Here is a 23477-nt window from a genome sequence, read left to right as displayed (position 1 = left end):
ATTGTAGATAAATTAGTCCCAGAAGTCTGAGCTAAAATGCCATAAAACGAAACTAGTGTATCTGCTGGTAATTCTAATTTGTTGTGAAAGTGTGTCTGTGTCTTAAAGGTCTCAACACAAACTATCAAGGTTTTATTTTTAAAATTCAGTTATTTTAAATTTCCTAACTCCCTACAAAACAGAAATCTACACTGAACTCTTGTTTCTTCCTTTTAATTTGTCAAGAGAAAGTTCTCCCAAGTTCCTAAAGCAGGGTCTCTCCTGTCATGAACTTTAAGACACTCCCTTTCTTTTTTATTAATAATTTTTATTTTGACCAAAGTGGATTACATATCTTTCACAGTAATATTTTAGGTACATAATGGCATTGAATCAGGGAATTCCCACCACCAATGTTGTCCTCCCTTCACTTCTGTTCCCAGTATGCCTCCCATATCCCCTTCCTTTACCCTTCAGGCTGCTAGTATAAGTGGTCCTCTTGTGTCTAGCTTATTGTAGATTGGGTATCAATTCTGTTGTCCTTGGATTTGGATTTGATGCTTAAGTCTGATCATTTTTTATTTCTTCTCAATGTTCATACAACTGTTTGGTCTTGGTACCCTCTATTATTTCTGCCTCAACTTGTGAGGCAGAACAGGTTGGTTCAAGTTATGTGGTTCTGTTTCTCTAGAGGCTATAAATATCAATTTGAGAGAAGAATGGAATTGGGGAGGATTCCTGTCTTTTCAATGGGTTGGAAGAGCCTGTGTATCAGTGGTAGTAATTTTTCTCGGAATGTTTGATAGAATTTGGGTGTGGGGGTAAAAAAAGAATTTACCTGGAAAACCATCTGGACCTGGACTTTTGTTCTTGGGGAGTTTCTTAATTACAGCTTCAATTTCCTCTGAAGTGATTGGCCTGTTTAGGCTTTCTAAATCTTCCTTTCCAGTCTTGGGAGATGGTATTTTTCCAAGAATCTGTCGATTTCTTCTGAATTCTCTAGCCTGAGTATAGTTGTTCATAATAAGTTCTCATAGTGTGTTGGATTTCTTGGAGTTCTATTGTAATCTCTCCCCTTTCATTTCTGATTCTACTTATTTGAGTGTTTTCCCTCTTTTTTTTTTTTTTGGTGATTCTTGTCAGTGGTTTGTCTATCTTGTTTATTCTTTCGAGAAATCAACTCCTGGTCTCATTGATTTTCTGTATTGTTTTCTTAGTTTCTATGTTGTATATTTCTGCTCTGATTTTTATTATTTCTTGTCTTCTGGTTGCGTTTGGGTTTCTTTACTTCTGTTGTTCCAGCTCCTTAAGATGTCCCTTTAAACTGCTGATTTTGTCATTTTCCTCTTTCCTGACATAGGCCTGTATTGCTATGGCTTCCCCCCTAATTGCTTTTGCTGTGTCCCACAGATTTTGACAAGTTGCTTCTTCATTATCGTTTGTCTCAAGGAATCTTTTTATATCTTCCTTGAGTTCCTCTTTGATCCAGCTGTTATTGAGCAGCATAATCTCCAGGTGTTGATTTTCTCCATTGCTTCTTTTTACAGTCAATTTTGACCTCTATTGCATAGTGATCTGATAGGGTGCCTCTAATGATTCTTATATTTGTGATTTTATACAAGTTAGATTTATATCCTAAGGCATGGTCAATTATAGATAAGGTTTCATGTGGACTTGAGAAGAATGTGTATTCTGCTTTCTGGGGATGGAGGGCCCATTATAAGTCTATTAGACCTAGTTATTCTAATTTTTTATTTAGGCCTCTTATTTTTTTTTCAAGGGAGAGCATGAACGCAGTCCCCCACTACCACAAATTATGCAGTCAAGTTTGGGGAAATTGCAGGGTTTAGCACATCCGGAATGCAATGGATAAGCCTCACCCTGGGAAAACCACTTTCGTGATGATGGTATCTCCCCTGCCAGGTAAGTATAGGCCTCTTATTTCTTTGCTAGTTTTGTGTGGTGGATCTGTCCAGTGGCAATAATGGGGTATTGAGATCTCCTACTACTATCACATTTCCTTTCATGTGTTTCTCCAGGTTTGCAAGTAATTGCCTTACATATTTTGCTGGCTCTGCATTTGGTGCATAAATATTAACCAGGGTTAGTACTTCTTGATCTAGTGTTCCCCTGATCAGTAAATAGTGACCCTCTTTGTCTCTGATCACTGTCTTGAGGTTGAATGCAATTTGGTCTAAAATAAGAATGGACATCCCTCCTTTTTTTGTTTTCCATTGGCCTAAATAATTGATTCCCATCTTTTTATTCTAAGCCTGTGCCTATCCTATATTTGTAAATGTGTTTCTTGCAGGCAGCAGAAATCCATTTTATGTTTTCTAATCCACCTCTCTATAATATGTCTTTTAATGGGAGAATTTAGTCCATTGATATTTAAGGAGATTATTAACAGAGAGAGTTGTTGTGTAGTTGTCTTGTGTAAGGTGGTTGTTGTTAAAATCGGAGGGTTGGGTTGTGTAATTCGTCTCTGAGTAGATTATTTAGGATCGGTTTTGTTTGCGCAAATAATGCAATTTTGTCTTTGTTTGAGAATGTTTTTATCTTCCCTCCTATATGAATGAGAGTTTTGCTGGGTAGTGGACTCTAGGATGAAAATTTCTTTCATTCAGTCATTTAAATATGTCATTCACTGTCTTCTTGCTTGAATTGTTTTAAATGGGAGATCTGATTTGATTCTTATATCCATTCCTTTGTACTTGAGGGGTTTTTTTCTCCCTTAAAGGAGTTGATCTTTTTTTCTTTCTCTCTTTCTTTCTCTTTCTTTCTTTCTTTCTTTCTTTCTCTTTTTTTTTTGCCATTTGCATCACTATATTTCTTGGTATTGGTTTTGTTAGGTTCTATTAGAGACTCTCTTTGCCTCTTGAATTTGCACCGATGCCTCTTCCAGATGGTGGGAAAGTTTTCTGCTATTATTTTCCTCACCACTTGCTCCTCTCTTTTCCCTATTTCCTCTCCTTCTGGTATTCCTAGTATTCATAAACTATTTCTTTTGTCTTTGTTCATTAAATATCTAACATTTTCTTCAAATGCTTTACCTCTTTTTTCCTTATTGGTTTCTTTGTCATTTTTGTTTTGTAGTTTTTTTCTTCAAGTTCTATGCGATTCTCCAACTGAGCAATTCTGCTATTATGGCTTTCTAGGAAGTTTTTATTTCCTTTAATTTCATTTGTATGGAATCTTTCATTTGCTGTAGAAGTTCATCTTTGAGTTGGTTGACCTTTTCATCTATGGATTTCTTGAACTTGTTGGCAAGTGATTCCTTAATCTCTATTGTTATGACTTTCTATGCCACTTTCATGTCTTCATCTATTGAGCCCATGAGTTTTGGTGGACTTGGGAACTTACCAAGATTTCTCTCCATATTCCTGCTGTTAGTGTCTTCCTTGATTTCCCCATGTTCCTTTGCATTTGATGATTCAGAGTGATCTTCCCTTAATCTCAGCCCTCCTTGATCACCTGGGGTGTGTGTGGCTGTGACGCAGGACTGCTGCTTCCCCAGGTGCCAAATTTAACCACATCCTCAACTCCCTCCAGTTCCCTGCCCAAGACACCAGTCTGCTGCTTCCCCAGGTGTGGAATGCAACCACGGCCTTAGTTACTTCTGGGTCCTTCTATCACTGTTGTTTTAATCAGTCTTCTGTAGTTGGTGGTCTTGTTTTTTGCCCTGATCCTAGGACGAAGCATAGGATAGTCTTTCATTATGTTTCCAGAAGACCTGCTCAGTTGCAGTTGTCTAAGAGACTACCTTTCTGAGTAGAGCCAATCTTCCCTTCTTTTACCCCAGAAAGTCAAAGGAAAAGTTTTCCCAGACATAACTTTCACTTCCCTGCATCCCCAGAGAGTAGTTCCTGCCAGTCCATCACAGTATCATCACAATCAAACCCCAAGTATTCCTTTACAACAATGGTGATAATGAGCCAGCTTCCATCTATCAAGCATCTACTTGTTAAGCAAGGCAGTTTTACATTCCTTATATGATGCAAAGAATGATTAACCTTTGTATAGTGCCTGTTTTTCTGCCAGGTCTTTCTTAACTAGCATTGTAAAGTTCTGTCAGTGTCTTGTATATTTTCGATATTAGCCCCTTATCTAATGGGTATTGGGTGAATAATTTCTCCCATTCAATAGGTGGCTCTTGTATTTTGGGCACTATTTCCTTTGAGGTGCAGCAAAGCTTCTTGGCTTAATATATATCCCATCTGTTTATCTCTGCCTCCACTTGTTTGGAGAGTGCTGTTCCTTCCTTGAAGATGCCTTTAATTTCAATGTCATAGTGTTTTACCCATGTGTTGTTCTAAATACCTTATGATTTCAGGACTGATATTAAGGTTTTCAATCCATTTGGATTTGATCTTTGTGCATGTTGCTAGATGGGGTCTGAGTTTGTTTTTTAGAAAGTGGCTAACCAGTTGAGCCAACACCACTTGTTGAAGAGGTTTTCCTTGCTCCTTTTTGGATTTCCTGCCCTTTTATCAAAGATTAGTTGATTGTATGTCTGGGGAACATTTTCTGAATACTCAATTCTATTCCACTGATCTGACAATCTGTCTTTATTCCAATGCCATGCTGTTTTTTAATGTTTTTCTTAATGTTCATTTTTCTTTACCATTATTGGTATAGAAGAAGGTCATTCATTGACTTTTGCATTTTAATTTTGTAGCCTGCCACTTTGCTATATGAATCTATTGTTTCTACAAGTTTTTAGGCAGTCTTTAGTATTATGTCATCTGCAAAGAGAGATTGACTTCATCCTTTCCTATCTGGATGCCCTTGATTTTTTTTTTGCTTAATTGCTATAGCAAGAACTTCCAGCACTATGTTGAATAGGATTGTTCAGATAAGGCAGCCTTGTCTTGTACCAGACTTCTCCATTAATAATATTTACAATTGTCTTGTGGTAAATTGTATTGATTATATTGAGAAAAATTTCTTTCATTCCCATCTTGACGAGGGTTTATATCAAGAATGGGTGTTAGACTTTATTGAATGCTTTCTCTGCATCTATTAATATGATCATATGATGTTTGTTTTTCTTTTTTTGATATGGTGAATTATGTTGATTATGGATGTTATGGATCTCTCCCTTTTCATTTTTTTTTCAATTTTTATTTTTTTATTTTAATTATGACAACAAAGATGCAAAGAAAGAGGACAGGGTAAAGTTACAGTGGAAGCCCAATCACCCATAAACAGAATTCTCGGTAGTCCCATCGATGATATCCCAGCCTTGAACTTTCAGTCAAAGAACATTAAGAAAAGCAAAACTGAACCCATGTACAATACAATTACTTTGTCCCTCAAATCCCCAGTTGTAGTACATACTATTTCTTAGCAGCACACAATATAATCTAAAGACATTAGACTTATGCAGCTCCTTAAACATTGAGGGCAAAGTACATTTCTCTAGTTCCATGCACATGCTTACTAGTTTAAGTTAAGCTCAAAAGTTTTAGTGGTTTGTTTTTCTTAAGGATTGGAGTCAAGGGAACATAGTAAAAAACGGTATTAAAGTGGCATTTGTTTGCATAGGCCCACCAAAACATAAGGGACATGGAAAGACAAATTATGGTCTAAATACAAGGAGACCCTACCCCTGAAGTTTCCTGGCACAGGACTGACTCTAGGCTCCAGGCAAATTAGTTTGTCCAATTCAAGTCATCGTCTGTAGTGGCAATACACCTCCATTCCTCACATAGTCTCTGTTGTTGGTATCATGCTTCTGTATTAAAGATCCTGGAGTCTGCATATCCCATATTGCAGTCAGGATGGTGCATAGCATCCTCTCATTTCACCTGACACTTAAGGGGCACTAGAAAGAACCATGTCCTGTAGAGCAGGTCATTGTTGCTGTCAAGTCTTCTCAGTGTAAACGGAAGTCTCTTTTTAAGAGGTCGATGTCAGACCCTTGGTAGTGTCTTTCCTGGTAGAGGACTGCTTCCAGTTGTTGCTATAAAAGACCTTGGATGTTTCGTAGATAGCTTGCCTGGTTCTGGCATGAATGGAGGATGCCCATTCTTCTGAGGCCTGTGCCAGGTCATTATATCAATGTTCAGGGTGTAAGGTACATTGTACTGAGATTTATTAGATAAGAACTTATCTGTATGTATGGTGTTTTCCCATTTTAATGTGTCTATGCAAACAAGGATCAATGCCATGGGGCGTTATTGGTGCATCTGGAGGCAATAGGAACAAGACCAGAAATTTCCATGACATAGTTCAATCATAGGCATCAAACTGAGGGACAGTTCCACCAACAATCCTTACTGAACAGCTTACAAAGAAAAGATAAGATGAAAAGTGAATAGAAACATCATGGTAGAAGAATATATAGAGAGTTACATCAGTTAAAGAAAATACCCATAAAATATTCAAAAGATATATGTGTTCAATTTGTGTCCTTCTAAATAGTTCTGGGATTTGTTAGATATACTGTATGTCTTAGGTCAGAGATTAGAACTATGTGTTATTGAAGTTAAGAAGGGTAAATCTGGGGTACTGATGATTGGAAGGAGCAAATGTTCGCGCGGGGGCACTAGCCCCCGCGCGGTTTGCAAAATGTAGACTGGTATGAAATTACCAGTGACAGACTGAGTATAGCTGAGCAGCTATCTGCCACCCACCAGATCAAACTCCAACCCCTAAGAGAGGGGTCCAGGCCCCCCTACCCTAAGCCAGACCACGAGGCCGCTGGCCCATGGGGGGGCCTGCCAGCTGCCCGTCTGTGCCAGCTAAAAATCCTGCTTTGGGAAGGGGGAGAGACCCTCCCAAGCCCGAAGTTCAGGATTTGAGCCCCACCCTTGGCCAGTGTCCCGGCCCGGCCTGGGAGTGGGGAAAATCCAGGGTGCCCCATCAGCTCCTCCCAGGAACCCACCTGGAGATCCGGAGGAATGGGGGAGAGGGGGGTCGGGTGACCCAGATCCAGGCCCCCCTACCCTAGGCCGGACCACGAGGCTGCTGGCCCATGGGGGGGCCTGCCAGCTGCCCGTCCGTGCCGGCTAAAAATCCTGCTCCGGGAAGGGGGAGAGACCCTCCCAAGCCTGAAGTTCAGGCTCCCTTTTCATTTTTAATCCAGTTTATCAAGTTTCTCTCTCGCTTTGTGTGTGTGTGTGTGTGTGTGTGTGTGTGTGTGTGTGTGTGTGTGTGTGTGTGTGTGAGTTTTGCCAGTAGTCTATCAATCTTGTTTATTTTTTCGAAGAACCAACCTTTGCTTGCATTGATCTTTTGGATTGTTTTCTAAATTTCCACTTCATTGATTTCTGCTCTAAGATTTGTTATTTCCTTCTGCCTACTGATATTTTGTTTCATTTGTTGATAATTTTCTAATTTTATAAGTTGCATTTAGCTATTCATGTAGGCCTCTTCATCCTTCCTGATGTGTGCTTGCAAAGCTAAAAATTTTCCTCTCGGTACTGCCTTTGCTGTGTCCCATAAATTCTGATAATTTGTGTCATTATTGTAATTTGTTTCCAAGAATGTTTTTATTTCCTCTTTGATTTCATCTTAAACCCACTGGTTGTTCAGTAGGCTGTTTAATTTCCAGGTGTTTGAAATTAGAAAATTTCTCTTCTGTGTCCCTTTGTAGTTCACAGCTAATTTCAGAGTCTTCTGTTCAGTGAAGGTAGCCTGCAAAATTTCTAACCTCTTGATTTTATAGAGGTGTGTTTTGGGGGCCAGCATGTTGTCTATCCTGGTGAATGATCCATGTGCATTGGATAAGAATGTGTATCCAGGTTGCAGGAGATGGAGTGCCATAGATATATATGTATGTATATAAATATATATGTATGTATATATATAGTGTGGGTGCCCCTGCCTGCAGGGACTCCAATTAAGATGTGGTTATTCTTTCTTGGAGGAAGATCGCACAAACACAAAGACACAGGACAGACACAGAGACAGACAAAAGTGGGAAAAGGATTCCAGCCAAATCTGAATCCAACTCCATTTATTGAAACTCAAGGCTCGGCTTATATACTTTTTTGTGTGGGCACAGTTCTGCTCATTAATATGTCAATAGGAAATATATACATAGAACAGACCATCTTGTCCAGATAATGGGACCCATCAGCAATAAGGATGAAATGTACAGCTAATGGAATCTGTCTCCATCAGGTCAGGGATGTACTGATAATGGAACCCATCTCAGGCAGGTCGGAATGTACAGATGACAGAGACCTCATAATTTAGACTCAGTTTCCCAGGATCAAAATTCTGTGCTTTCTTTGTTTCTGTACAAGCCTTAAATCATAAGTGTTTATTTATTCCTTAAAGCTGCCTACTTTTAGCATAGCTCTCTGCTTGTTGCCTTTCTGTGCCTTACAAGCCTTAAATCTTAAAAGTTTACATTTATTCTCAAGGCTGTCTTCTCAAAGTTCTGTGCCTTTCACAAGGCCCTTCATTTTAGCTGTTTTCTGTCTGTTCTAAGGGGCTCCCTCCAATATATATACCCACTCTCTTCCATTTCTCTTTTTCAGAGCTAGTATATTTTGGTTGGGTTTCACTCTGGTTGATCTATCAAGGGGTGACACGACAGTGTTAAGGTCTCCCACAATTATTGTTTTGTTTTAGTATGAAATGTCCATCTTTGTCCCTTACAACAAAAGGGACAAAAAATGGATGTGACACAATGGGACAAAAATGGACAAATGTCCATCTTTGTTCCTTACAACAAAAGAGAAAAACTGTAGTAGGAAACATCTTCCCCAAAATTTTTGTTGGGATGGCATCTTTAGTTGGTCAAGTTCACATGACAGCCCAGAATTTCAGAGTTTCCCAGAATGCTACATAGAACTCTACTGGTTATTTTTTATGGCTCAAAATATGTCACCATTTCACATATTTTCTAAGGCTTCTAAAAGCACTTAATGTATATAATTAAAAATATAATTAACATTATATCATATACAGTTTAATACAGTTATATTTATATAACATAAATAGGAACAATATAATATAGTTATTAATAGTACAAAACACAGCAGCACTATATAAATGCTATACTCTATAATTATTGTAAAAGACCAGGAAACAGGACATTTCCCATAGGTTGTCATGGTCAAAAATATTTGAAGGTCCAGTGAAATAGTACAATGAGTAAGATATTTGCCTGGCACCAAATATCGTCTCCTGAATTCCACCAGGAGTAATCCATGAGCTCAAAGTCAACAGAAACCCTTGAAAGCAACCAAGTGTGACTCCAAACTAATAAGAAAAGATTTGCAGACGTTGGAGACATTTTATTTGAGATTTTTAAGCTCTTAAAATCTCAGAAAGGTGGAGAAGAGAGACAGATGTTTTCCAAGAGAGGGATCGCATTGTACAGGCTAATAGTTCCTGAATATCCACAATGCATCACCTTATTTCTAGGTATGTTTGCTTTCTGTTTCTATGAAATTTCTTTTTAACACTGAATAATATTCCATTGTATGTTTATGCCAACTTGTTTATTTGGTAATCAGCCAATGGATATTTGGGTTCTGTCGCCATTTGACTCGTGTGAATAGTAAAGTACATAGATGTGAAAATGTATTTTCAGAATCTATTTTAATTCTTTTGGGTATGTTCCCAGAAGTAGAATTGCTGAAGCTAAAGCTAATTCTAGTTTCTCTTTTATAAGAATTTATCACACCAGCTTTCATCACTTTTGCACCATATTCTCACCAAAATTGCACTCTCAACTAAAGTGCACAGGAGTTTCAATGCTTGTTTACCTCAACAGAGCTAGATTAACTCATCTAAATTTGATGTAAAGGTAGACCATCTAAATGGAACTGTCCAGAAAAAAGGTGCAAACATTAAATATGACTCAGTTGGCAAGAGAATACTAGATACATTTGGAATTGAGTTTATTGATGGCAGTGAAGAAAGAAAAGCAGGAGGTAAGAACTAAGTTTTGGAGTCTAGTGCGGGGTCCGGAAGCCCCCCAGGGGGGCCCGGCCAGCAGGAATTAGCTGGGAAGACTTCTCAGACAACCGCACTCCTATTTTGCTGGGTAGAAGAACAACCACACCTGTAAAAAATCTGAGAGAGGTTAATAATAAAGACCTAAGGCAATATCTCACTGCTCAAAGGCAACTTTATTTGACTACAGCTCCTTCTTATATAGTGAAGGAGAAGGGGGCAGTACAAAGGTGATGTCAGTCATACTTTTTGGCGCGAAGGTCCATACAAGGCAAGAATACATATCAGGTTACAAGGAACAAAGAAAGTAAATCATTCTCCAAATAAGGAAATGGGCAGTGGGCTAGGAGGCAGGATTACCTGCAAGTCATGATGAACGTGCTGTTTCCATGGAAATTTCTAGTGACCTTCTAGCTGCATTCCTAATTGCTTGACTATCAGGAGGTGGTGCAAGATGTGCTTGCCTCAGTGATCTCGAACAGACAATGTAACATATACACATAATAACTGCCTTGTTGACTCCGGAATGTAGTTGAGGGAGTAAGACCTCATTTCTGGGAATGGTACCGGGCCGTGTTGCTCTCCTCCAGGCTACAAGATTAATTATACTTTGCAGCTGCACATTCCTTTCTCTTTGGCCCAAGAACTTACAGAAAGACTGCATGTAGCCTTTAGGTGAAAGGCTGGATTATGGCAGAAAGAACAGCAAAATGGCCTCAAACAAGTCACAGTCCCCAACATCTCCCCCTTTCTCTTCTAATAAAAGAAGGAAAGTCGGGGCCGGGTAGGTGGCGCTGGAGGTAAGGTGTCTGCCTTGCAAGCGCTAGCCAAGGAAGGACCGCGGTTCGATCCCCGGCGTCCCATATGGTCCCCCCAAGCCAGGGGCGATTTCTGAGCACATAGCCAGGAGTAACCCCTGAGCGTCAAACGGGTGTGGCCCAAAAACAAAAAACAAAAAAAAAAAAAAAAAAAAAAAAAAGAAGGAAAGTTGTGAGCGGGTGGAAGAACCGTGTCTTAGGCTACAAGGTTTGACCAGGTCGGACACGGCCAAAGCCGCATTTAAAAGATGGCTACAGGCGCTGTGGGTGTGCACAGAGATTTGAATTATGCGTTGTAGCCTTTTAGGGCCGTGTCCTAACTGGGACCTTGCTAATCCCGTCGTAGGTGTCTCCACAGCCGAGAGCACAAGTACCGGAGCGAGCTCCGTTTGTTAGCTATGCGCTCTATCTCCTGAAAACTTAGTGGCTGGAAGGGCGGCTTGGTGACAAAAGCCAAGTTTTCACAGGAGTCACGTTGGGTTAACTGTTGGTAGTGAACTTGAACAGAGGTTTTTGCCGTCTCATCTACCTGGTTTTTAACAAGGGCAGTAAGTTTGCGGAAAGCCCATGGGTCAAAGGAAAGGAGCAGCATGAGGCTAATAAGAGGGCCCAAAATAGTGGACAGTAATGTATGTATCCAAGGAGAAGAGAAAAACCAACCCTGTTACCAACCTTGTTCTTCATCGAAATGTTTTTGGAAGTCTTTTATACCGTCACCAATGTGTTGAACGCTATTCCTAACTAATCCAGTTTTGTCTTTAAAAATACAACATTGTTCCTTAAGGGCTACACAGACTCCCCCCTCTTTCATAAGGGCAAAATATAGAGCACGACGATTTTGAAGAACTATATCAGCAAGGGAACTAACAGTATCGTAGGGGTTGAGGAGAGAAGCTAAGCTAACAGCGTTCATAATATGGGTCTGTGAGGGCTAGAGCAGAGGCATATATAAGATTTAAAATAACTTGAGAGGAGGAGGATGGGCTAGAAGGCAGAGTTTGTAGCTCACAACCTGCACAACAGTGAGTTAATGACGCTGAGGCTGAATTTTCCAGAGAAGAAGTTCAGAGTCAGTGGTGTAGATAGGAGGTTCAAACGTTGTGATGCTTTCATAAAACGGCGAAACTGGTGAATTGCAGATTCAACAGTGTTCATAGCTGGTGTTGGAGAGCGCTTGGGTAGAGGCATTGACCATTTGCAGGATGAGGATAAAGGTGGAAACCGGACCAACAGGTTTGATGGTTATTCTAGGCATTAACAAAGCTAAAACATAACAATCATGATAAGCAAGAAACATTTCAGTAACAATATGGGGAGAAAATCCAGTGGAACAAACAAAATAAGTGGAGTTGGGGGCTTCAATGAAGATGGAAGAGTTGTTAACAATAATGGTTTGATTGCAAATGTCTGATTGTTGAACAGGGGGGCACATATATGGTGTGAGTAAGCAAAGTTCCACGACCGTGACTTGTTTGCAATGGAGGTTGTTGGTGGCAATGGTGGGCAACCAAGGCAGCTAGGCAGAGTGTCTAATTCAGCATTGTCAAAGGTGGAGTCAGTAGAAACAGGTTTGCAGGAATGGCGGCTAGCAGGAGGTTTATAAGAAAACAGCTTGGCAGGAGGCAAAATGGTTACTTTATATAAAAATTAAGAATTTACTTAGTTTTTTGGCTTGGGTTTACAGGCAGAAAACATTAGTAATTTACATTACACTAGTTATTTTTGAATACCACGGGAATGTTATTTGACCTCTGTTAGACTTTGGCATAAAAGAAAATTTATAATTAACAATTGCTAATTAAAAAAAATTTTTTTAAACTGAATATAAAGGATTTTTCTTAAACTTTTAGTTATTATGTAAAAGCTGGATGCTATTTTTTAGCCATAAATACATATTCTATAGGCCTGAACTTACACATAACAGGAAAGCCGGGTGACTGCAAAGTCCAGAAATTCTCCAGGGAAAAGTTATCCCCGATGGCCATTGAGAAATCTGGGGTTTGCCATTTCCCACACCTTCCGCCATGTTCTTAGAAGGACAAAGCTAGCTTAATACATAATTTTTAACACATGATTTTTAGTTGTAAGATGCCAGTCTGTGAACTGACCAGACTGAACCAGGTTGAAAAAATTAATTGAAATTTGAAAAATGGATAAGGCTTTAAAAATTGTATTATTATAAAATGTAGAGATAACAAATAAACAGACAAAACAAAACAACACTAAACACAACATTTTACACTTGTGGCCACTTTCATTCATCACAACAGACACATAAACAGATAAAAGGAGTGATTTAAGACTTATTTATAAAAAATTGACAAGCGCTTTTAAATATTTAGCTAACATGTTTGTGAGAAGAAGAGAAAAAAAATTTTGTAGAAAAACTTTTTTAGTTTTGAGAAGTACTTAATGTAGATGGAGTGGAACTTTGCTGAAAATAAATTTTAAGGTTTAGATTTAACACAAAACATTTTTAAAACAACTTTAATTGGAAGTTTAAAACATTAAGTAAAATGGTTAATGAGCACTGTAGAAGGAGTCTTCACTTTGAAGTATGAAATTATTTGCTGTAAATGAATAGGTTTTCTTTAAATTGGTTTTGCAGTAGAACAGTAAGACAGCTGCAATAAAGTGTTAAAATTTTCATGATTAAACACAATAGCATGAACTATGATTATTAAAGGTATAAAAAACTGATTTTTTTAAAAAACAAACAACTGTTTTTACTATGAAGACTTTAAGTGAATAATTTGTAGTTAAAGACATCTGATGCATTTACACACCTAGAACTTAAGACTAAAATTATATTTAATACTAGTTAATTTGCTTATAAAGTTTAGTTACTTTTATATATTACTTATAAAATTATATATAATATATTTTTCATTTATATTATTTTTTCACTGCGACACAAATATACAGATTTGTATAATGTGCTGATATTTTGAATGCACTTAAAATAATAGTTCTTTCAATGCAGAAATAAAGAACAACCATTGCTGTAGCACAAAGTTAAAACTAAGGGTACTATAAAGCACACCTAGGTGTTCACCGTGCATTAAATTAACTATATTGTTTAAAAAGGCTAACCACATTATTTTTCACATAATTTTGTAAATACTTTAAAAATTAAAATAAAACTTTTAATAGAAATATAAGACTTAAATTTAACACTTTTGTGTTCGTTTGGATTTTAAAACACAAAGAAGTTTTTCTTTTACCAATATTTTGTTATCTGTAAAGTGACAGAATTATGACCTTGGTGTAAAATTTTCTGAGAGGCATGAAAAAAAAAGTTTATTGCTGTTATTTTCCTGTTGCTTTTTAATGTTTTAATAATTACTTTACACTACTTAATGCACTAAACCTAATAACACATATCTGACAAAGTGTAGGGCTGACAAGGTGAAGCAGAGTCTTTCACTGATAACTCGGGGAGGGGCTAGCACAGTTAACAGCAGGAAGGCTAGAGGCAAATTATTTACAGTCCGCAGGGTGTAATGATATAGAGAAGAAAAAAGCAATCTTTTAAGATTAATTACTAATTTATTGGAATTAGAGGGAATGGCAACTGAAGAGGGGAGTCTGGGTTGCAAAAGCACCATGGGGATCATGGTTTTATTAATTGATTTGAGAATATGCAAGAGATGCCACTTTTCAGATTTCTTTTGAATAACAAAGATTGGGTATTTCAAGGTGAATTGGAAGGCTTAAAGTGGGAGTGGCAGGGCCTGAGCTGGCTGTTTCCCAAGGCTGGCAGGAAAGAGGCTGAAGGAGGCTGAGGGCTGGTTTGAGCAAAATGTACTGAGTAAAGGGTACATTAGGCTCAGAAGTTTTAACAGCAAAGTGTAGATATCGCAAGGTTTTATGGCTTAGCAGATGATACTTTGTAATTATCCTGCTCACTGTGCCCTTAGAATTTTTTGTAGGCGCTGCAGCAGTTTCTGTTTTATGGCACTCAGCCTGACTTTTATTAGTTTGTTTCTTTGAATTCTCAAGAGGGGGGGGCCTGGCCGTAGAATTCAGTGGGCAGAGGACAGACAACTATAGATTTAGGAGGGGAGGAAAACGCCTGAAGGGCAGAAACCTGTGAATTAAGAGAAGCAGCCTGTTTTTGAAGGCTTAAGATTTGTTTAAGATTTTCAATTTGGCCAAGTAGTTTCATTTCTATAGCTTTAAGAGGGGGAGCGGTGAGAGGAGGGAATCTGCCATGGTTAGGGACTGAGCGTCTTGGGCATTTAGAATTTTTCCCCTGGGGTGCGGGGGATCAGTGGGAGGCGTTTGAGAAGGTAGCTGCGGAGGCTGCTGAGCAGGCGGGGAGGGGGGGGAAGACTTTTTCCATTAGGGAGAAAGACAGGAAAGGTAGTAGCACTGGTTTTTGAGCTAAGAGCATTATCAAGTTTGTTAGAGAGGTGAGACACCATGGATGTAATTGTGGTGAGTTGGGAACTCAAGTCAGAAAGGGGGGGGGGAAGAAAGCAGCAACAGTTTGTTGCCGCGTGTGGGGGAGCTGCTGGAATGCTGGCTCTGGGGAGCGACTTCCAGGCACAGAGGGCAGCAAGAGCCATGTTGGCAAGCTGGGACCTGGAAAGTGTGTGCTGTACCTTTAAGGTATGAAAAGAGGCGAGGCCAGCTATAAGAGCTTAGAGATCAGGATTCCTGCCTATTTGTAAGGGCTTTGCAGCGGAGAAAAAAAGTTAACTTCCCAAGAGACAAAGAGTTCAGCTTTTAGATTCTAAGCAGGAGAGCGTGTAAGGGGCTTGGGGGCCATAGGAGGTTACGGCTTGAAACGGCTCTTTGAGGCTTTTCCAATTAAAGGCTTTGTATTGTTGCAATTGCTGGCTAAGGAGGGGAGGGTGGTGAGGGGAGTTGGTGGAACAGGGACGGAGCTGAGACTAGGGAAGTGAAGGGCTATTTAGGATTTTGCACAGAGGGTGCAGCGGCAGAAGTAAAGATGAAGGGTTAGAAGAGGAAGGAAACTGAGAGACAGAGTCAGAGCGAGAGGGAGCCCAGGAACACTAGATTTTTGGCAAACATCATGAACAAACATTAAAAAATTACAAATATCTTTTTTGGTAACCTCTATATGTCTGGCTTTCAACTCAGACTGTATATATTTAATGAATTTAAGTTCAGTACTCAACGAAAACACCCATGGTAGCGTATCCTATGGGTGAAGCCCCAAAAGCCAATCAGGGGCGGTGATCAGAAAGACTGGAAAAACTGCAGTTTAAATTTTTGATTAAGGCTAACTCGTTTCAACGCTTACCCCGATGAGGTATTCCTGCGATTTATGAAACAGCTCCGGACTCGCCGACCCGTAGTCGTTCGGGGTGTGGCGGTGGTCTTCGAGCCCAGCGTTGGGCGCCAAAATGCGGGGTCCGGAAGCCCCCCAGGGGGGCCCGGCCAGCAGGAATTAGCTGGGAAGACTTCTCAGACAACCGCACTCCTATTTTGCTGGGTAGAAGAACAACCACACCTGTAAAAAATCTGAGAGAGGTTAATAATAAAGACCTAAGGCAATATCTCACTGCTCAAAGGCAACTTTATTTGACTACAGCTCCTTCTTATATAGTGAAGGAGAAGGGGGCAGTACAAAGGTGATGTCAGTCATACTTTTTGGCGCGAAGGTCCATACAAGGCAAGAATACATATCAGGTTACAAGGAACAAAGAAAGTAAATCATTCTCCAAATAAGGAAATGGGCAGTGGGCTAGGAGGCAGGATTACCTGCAAGTCATGATGAACGTGCTGTTTCCATGGAAATTTCTAGTGACCTTCTAGCTGCATTCCTAATTGCTTGACTATCAGGAGGTGGTGCAAGATGTGCTTGCCTCAGTGATCTCGAACAGACAATGTAACATATACACATAATAACTGCCTTGTTGACTCCGGAATGTAGTTGAGGGAGTAAGACCTCATTTCTGGGAATGGTACCGGGCCGTGTTGCTCTCCTCCGGGCTACAAGATTAATTATACTTTGCAGCTGCACATTCCTTTCTCTTTGGCCCAAGAACTTACAGCAAGACTGCATGTAGCCTTTAGGTGAAAGGCTGGATTATGGCAGAAAGAACAGCAAAATGGCCTCAAACAAGTCACAGTCCCCAACAGTCTAGCTCCATTAAATAGAACATTAATTCACAAATAACAGCTGCTAAATGTATATATATATGATAATATGTATATATGATAGTATATAGGATGCTAATAAATTGGCCATTGATTATTTATTGGTATCCTCTTATAAAGTGAAGCTATATATGTTGAGTTTTAAGTGATGACTAAGAATAAATCTAAGAGAGAAAAAGAGAGGAAGGAGATTTGGAAAAGTTAGGTGAATATTTGCAAGCAAAAAACTGTGTGAAATGCAGAGTATCCTTTTCTCAGTGTTTTAGATGTTGTGAATATGTAAGTAAGAGAAACACAAGTGCGTGTTCTAGGGACAGAGTGATAATAGTACAAGGGTAAGGCACTTTCTTTGCATATCCCCAATTTCAGTTAGCTCCTCAGCACTACATAGGGTTCCCAGAGCACTTCTAGAAGAGATCCCGAAATACAGTGCCAAGAGTAAGCCATGGGCACTGCCAGGTATGATACCTAAACCCCCCCCCCAAAAAAAAAAACAAGAAAAAGAAACAAGTAAAGCAAAAGAAAACATATAATCCAGCTCATTATTTGTAATGAAAAAGTGATCATCCATCTACATTATTTGGCATGAATGTAGGTTATATACAAAACTTCTTAAAATAACACATAGCATGAGGAAAAATAATTTGTCTGAAATTAATTTTCCTGGAAACTACTAGAAATATTTGATACTACTCCTGCAGAGATTCAGTTCCTAATCATTATGACATTATGTTTCAGTTACAGTTTTCCACTCTGAAAATTTAGATTAATCTAAATTACTTCTTTGGTTGCATCAAGATGATAATGCAATATTCTGTCTACCCATCATATCTGATTCTAGATACATTTGGCTTTAGCTAACACTAGACTCTAGAAACTGGAATTGGAAAAGAACATTAATATTAAAAATTTTAATATATATTTTATTTAAACACCTTGATTACATACATATTGTATTTGGGTTTTACTCATGTAAAGAACACCACCCATCACCAGTGCAACGTTCCCATCACCAAAGTCCCAAAACTCCCTCCTCCCCACCCAACCCCTGCTGTACTCTAGACAGGCTTTTCTATTTCCCTCATACATTCACATTATTAGGAAAGTTAAAAATATAGTTATTTCTCTAAACTCATTCCTGTTTGTGGTGAGCTTCGTGAGATGAGCTGTAACTTACAGCTCTTCTCTCTTTTGTGTCTGAAAATTATTATTGCAAAAACGTCTTTCATTTTCCTTAAAATCCATAGATGAATGAGACCATTCTGCATTTTTCTCTCTGTCTCTCTGTCTCTCTCTCTCTCTCTTTGACTTATTTCACTCAGCATAATAGATTCCATGTACATCCATGTATAGGAAATTTCATGACTTAATTTCTCCTGACATCTGCATAATATTCCATTGTGTATATGTACCACAGTTTCTCTAGCCATTCGTCTGTTGAAGGGCATCTTGGTTGTTTCCAGAGTCTTGCTATGGTAAATAGTCCTGTAATGAATATAATATAAAATGTCCATCTTTGTCCCTTACAACCTTCCTGAGTATAAAGTTTGCATTATCTGATATTAGTATGGCCACTCCAGCTTTTTTATGGGTGTTGTTTGCTTGGATAATTTTTCTCCAGCCTTTTATTTTGAGTCTATGTTTGTTCTGACTATTCAGGTGCGTTTCTTGTAGGCAGCAGAAGGTTGGATTGAGTTTTTTGATCCATTTAGCCACTCTGTGTCTCTTGACTGGTGCATTTAGTCCATTGACATTGAGAGAAAGAATTGTCCTGGGATTTAATGCCATCTTTATATCAAAATTTGGTGTGTCTTTTGGTTAGTTTTGTTTTAAATTAGGTCTTTCAGTTTTTCTCTTAAGACTGGTTTTGTGTCTGTAAAGTTTCTGAGCTGTTTTTTGTCTGTGAAACCATGTATTCTTCTGTCAAACCGGAAAGTGAGTTTTGCTGGGTATAGTATTCTGGGTGAAGAATTCATTTCATTCAGTCTTGTCACAATATCCCACCACTGCCTTCTGGCATTGAGTGTTTCTGGTGACAGGTCTGCTGTAAATCTCAAGAATGCTTGCTTGAACGTAATTTCCCCTTTTGATCTTGCTGTTTTCAGAATTCTGTCTCTATCTGTGGGATTTGTCATTGTGACTAGGATGTGTCTTGGGGTGGTTTTTCTGGGGTCTCTTTTGGTTGGTACTCTTCGAGCATGCAGGATTTGATCGCATATATTCTTTAGCTCTGGACGTTTCTCTTTAATGATGTTCTTGACCGTTGATTCTTCCTGGAAATTTTCTTCCTGGGTCTCTGGGACTCCAATGATTCTTAAGTTGTTTCTGTTGATCTTTTCATATACTTCTATTTTCATCGGTTCCCATTCTTTGACTAATTTTTCCATTGTCTGTTCATTTGCTTTAAGTTTTTTTTTCCAATCTCTCCTGCTGTATGGAATTGTTATGTATCTCATCTTCCACAACACCAAGTCTATTCTCAGCTTCTGATACCCTGTCCCAGAGCTTATCCATTTTGTCATTAGTTTACTGACTTTTTCAGGCCTGTTAGTTGACATGTTATTTCAGTTTGGAGTTTTGTGATTTCTGTCTTCATATTTTCTTGGTTCTTATTAGTGTTCTGTTCAACTCGATCCATGGTTTCTTTGAGTTCTTTGAGCATCTTCCATATTGCTAGTCTAAAGTCCTTATCTGAGAGGTTGATTAGTTGATTGGTCATTATCTGGTCCTCAGAATTGTCATCTTCATTCTCTATGTCTGATGCTGGCCTGCATCGTTTCCCCATTGTGACACTTATATTGTGGGTTTTTCTACGTGTTGTGGTGGTATTCATTGTCTATATGATGCAGGCAGCACACTCCTCTGGCTCCACCCTTTCTGGATGGGCTGACTTGCCTCTAAGGGAGGGGAGTCCTCCATGGATGAAGCCTCACACTGGATCAAATCTTAGGCCTGAGCATGCAACAGAGAAAACAGTCCGGAGAGAAATGCTTGCTTCTGTGATATAGCACAGTTCTTAGTGTGATTTTTTCTTCTTGTTGTGATGGTGTTCTTTTCTTAGAAAGAGCGCATGGCCGCGTAGTGAAGCGAAGTGGCTGTGCTCTGCTGGAGCCTCTTTTTGCCCCACTCCCAAGAGTTTCATGCAAGAGGACAGTAGACAGATATACACAGGTAGCACTCACAGTTTTTCACAGTTGGGCCCCACTGGGCAGGTATAGTTTCGTGGATTTTCCCCACCTGATGTCACAAACAGGGGACCCGGCTTCTGCAAAAGCTAGCCGGTTTTTATGTTCTGGAGTCCTGCCCTGAAAATGGCCTCTGGGAGAGCGAGTTTTCTGGAGCCTCTTTTTGCCCCACTCCCAAGAGTTTCACGCAAGAGGACAGTAGACAGACATACACAGGTAGCACTCACAGTTTTTCACAATTGGGCCCCACTGGGCAGGTGTAGTTTCGTGGATTTTTCCCGCCTGATGTCACAAACAGGGGACCCGGCTTCTGCAAAAGCTAGCCGGTTTTTATGTTCTGGAGTCCCGCCCTACCCTTTTAATTTCATCAATAATGATGGGGGTGTTTAGATATGCTAAATCCTCTTGATTCAACCATGGAAGATTATAAGAGTCCAAGAATTTATCCATTTCTTTCAGGTTCTCATTATTAGTGGCATAGAGTTTCTCAAAGTAGTTTCTGATTACCCTTTGTATCTCTGCCATATCAGTAGTGATCTCTCCTTTTTCATTCCTAATATGAGTTATCAAGTTTCTCTCTCTTTCTTTCTTTCTTTCTTTCTTTCTTTCTTTCTTTCTTTCTTTCTTTCTTTGTTTTGCCAGTGGCCTATCAATCTTGTTTATTTTTTTCGAAAAACCAACTTCTGCTTTCGCTGATCTTTTGGATTGGTTTTTGGGTTTCCACTTCGTTGATTTCTGCTCTCAGCTTTATTTTCTTCTGTCTCCCTATTTTTGAGTCCTTTTGTTGAGCACTTTCCAATTCAATGAGCTGTGTCATTAAGCTATTCAGGTAGGCCCCTTTTTCCTTCCTAATGTGTGCTTGCAAAGCTATAAGTTTTCCTCTCGGTACTGCTTTTGCTGTGTCCTATATGTTCTGATAGTTTGTGTCTTTATTATGATTTGTTTCCAGGAAAGTTTTGCTTTCCTCTTTGAATTAATTTCGAATGCACTGGTTATTCAGTATGAGGCTGTTTAACTTCCAGGTGTTAAAATTTTTTTTCTGTGTCCCTTTGGAATTCACATATAACTTCAGAGCCTTGTGGTCAGCGAAGATAGCCTGCAAAATTTTTATCCTCTTGATATTATGAAGCTATGTGTTATGTGCCAGCATGTAGTCTATCCTGGAGAATGCCCCATGTACATTGGAGAAAAATGTGTATCCAGGTTTCTGGGAATGGAGTGTCATATATATATGTATACATATATATACATATATATACATATATATACATATATATACATATATATACATATATACACATATATATACATATATATACACATATATATATATATATTAGGCCTCTTTCTTCCATTTCTCTTCTCAGGTCTAGTATATTCTTGTTAGGTTTCAGTCTGGATGACCTATCCAGTGTTGACAAAGCTGTGTTGAGGTCACAATCATTGTGTTGTTATTGATATTATTTTTCAGATTTGTCAACAGTTGTATTAAATATTTTGCTGGCCCCTCATTCAGTGCATATATGTTTAGGAGAGTGATTTCTTCCTGCTGTACATACCCTTGATTAATATAAAATGTCCATCTTTGTCCCTTACAACTTTCCTGAGTATAAAGTTTGCATTATCTGATATTAGTATGGCCACTTAAGGTTTTTTATGGGTATTATTTGCTTGGATAATTTTCCTCCAGCCTTTTATTTTGAGTCTATGTTGGTTCTGACTATTCAGGTGCGTTTCTTATAGGCAGCAGAAGGTTGGATTGAGTTTTTTGATCCATTTAGCCACTCTGTGTCTCTTGACTGGTGCATTTAGTCCATTGACATTGAGAGAAAAAATTGTTTTTTGATTTAATACCATCTTAATATCAAAATTTGGTGTGTTTTTTGGTCAGTCTTGTCTTAAATTAGGTATTTCAGTTTTTCTCTTAAGACTGGTTTAAGTCTGTAAAGTTTCTGAGCTGTTGTTTTTCTGTAAAACCATGTATTCTTCCATCAAACCTGAAAGTGAGTTTTGCTGGGTACAGTATTCTAGGCAAAGCATTTATTTCATTGAGTTTTGTCACTATGTCCCACCACTGCTTTCTGGCCTTGAGTGTTTCTGGTGACAGGTCTGCTGTAAATCTCAAGGATGTTCCCTTGAATGTAATTTCCCTTTTTGATCTTGTTGCTTTCAAAATTCTGTCTCTATCTGTGGGATCGTCATTGTGACTAGGATGTGTCTTGGGGTATTTTTTCTGGGGTCTCTTTTGGTTGGTATCTTCGAGCATGCAGGATTTGATCGCATATATTCTTTAGCTCTGGACGTTTCTCTTTAATGATGTTCTTAACCGTTGATTCTTTCTGGAAATTTTCTTCCTGGGTCTCTGAGACTCCAATGACTCTTAAGTTGTTTCTGTTGAGCTTATCATAGACTTCTATTTTCATTTGTTACCATTCTTTGACTAATTTTTCCATTGTCTGTTCATTTGCTTTAAGTTTTTTTTTTTCCAATCTCTCCCACTGTATGGAGTTGTTATTTATCTCATCTTCCACAGCACCAGTTCTATTCTTCAGCTTCTGTTACCCTATTGGAGAGCTTATCCATCTTGTCATTCAATTTGTTTACTGAGTTTTTCAGGCATGTTATTTGACCTGTTATTTCAGTTTGGAATTTTGTGATTTCTGTCTTCATATTTTCTTGGTTCTTATTAGTGTTCTGTTCAACTCAATCCATGGTTTTTTGAGTTCTTTAAGTATCTTCCATATTTCTTGTCTAAACTCCTTATCTGAAAGATTGATTAGTTGGTTGGCTTCTTTTTGGTCATCAGAATTGTCATCTTCTTTCTCTATGCCTGATGCTTTCCTGCATTGTTTCCCCATTGTCACACTTGTTTTGTGGGTTTTTCTACATGTTGTGGTGGTATTCATTGGCTACATGATGTGCGAGGCCATGATCCTGTGGCTATGCCCTCTCAGGGTGGGTCGACTTGCCTCCAAGGAAGGGGAGCCCTCCGTGTATGAAGCTTCACACAGGATCAAATCTTAGGCCCAAGCACGCAGCAGAGAAGACAGTTCGGGGAGAAATGTTGACTTCAGTGATCCAACTCAGTTCTTAGTGTGATTTTTTTCTTCTTGTTGCAGTGGCGTTTTTTATTAGAAAGAGCACATGGCCACATAACGAAGCGGAGCGGCCGTGCTCTTCTGGAACCTCTGGGACAGCGAATTTTCTGGGCTCTTTTCGGCCCACTCCCAAGAGGTTCAGGAGACAGGACAGAACAAACACACACAGGCAGCACTCACAGTTTCTCACAGTCGGGCCCCACTGGGCAGGCATAGATTTTCCCAGCTTGATGTCACATACAGGGGACCTGCCTTCTGCAAAGTACTGCTTGTAGTGGTTTTCACGTTTGGAAGCATTTCCTTGGTATTCCAGCCTGTGAATGAGCCTCTGGAAGAGCGAATTTTCT

The 23477-nt window shown here is 39.1% G+C and overlaps 1 non-coding gene and 1 pseudogene across 1 annotated transcript; both read right to left on the bottom strand.

Annotated features, from left to right (window-relative positions):
• Positions 1-1755: 1755 nt before the first annotated feature.
• On the bottom strand, positions 1756-1910 carry LOC125997797 (uncharacterized; annotated as a pseudogene).
• Positions 1911-13647: 11737 nt separating this feature from the next.
• On the bottom strand, positions 13648-13777 carry LOC125997758 (small nucleolar RNA SNORA22). The gene has a single exon (XR_007491778.1). It is a non-coding gene; the product is annotated as a small nucleolar RNA SNORA22 (small nucleolar RNA).
• Between the last annotated feature and the right edge of the window lie 9700 nt (positions 13778-23477).

Source organism: Suncus etruscus, chromosome 19, assembly GCF_024139225.1.
Source record: "Suncus etruscus isolate mSunEtr1 chromosome 19, mSunEtr1.pri.cur, whole genome shotgun sequence".
In the NCBI taxonomy this organism is placed as follows: Eukaryota; Metazoa; Chordata; class Mammalia; order Eulipotyphla; family Soricidae; genus Suncus; species Suncus etruscus.
Note: the sequence above shows the minus strand (reverse complement) of the source record. Positions and strands in the feature narration are given on the sequence as shown.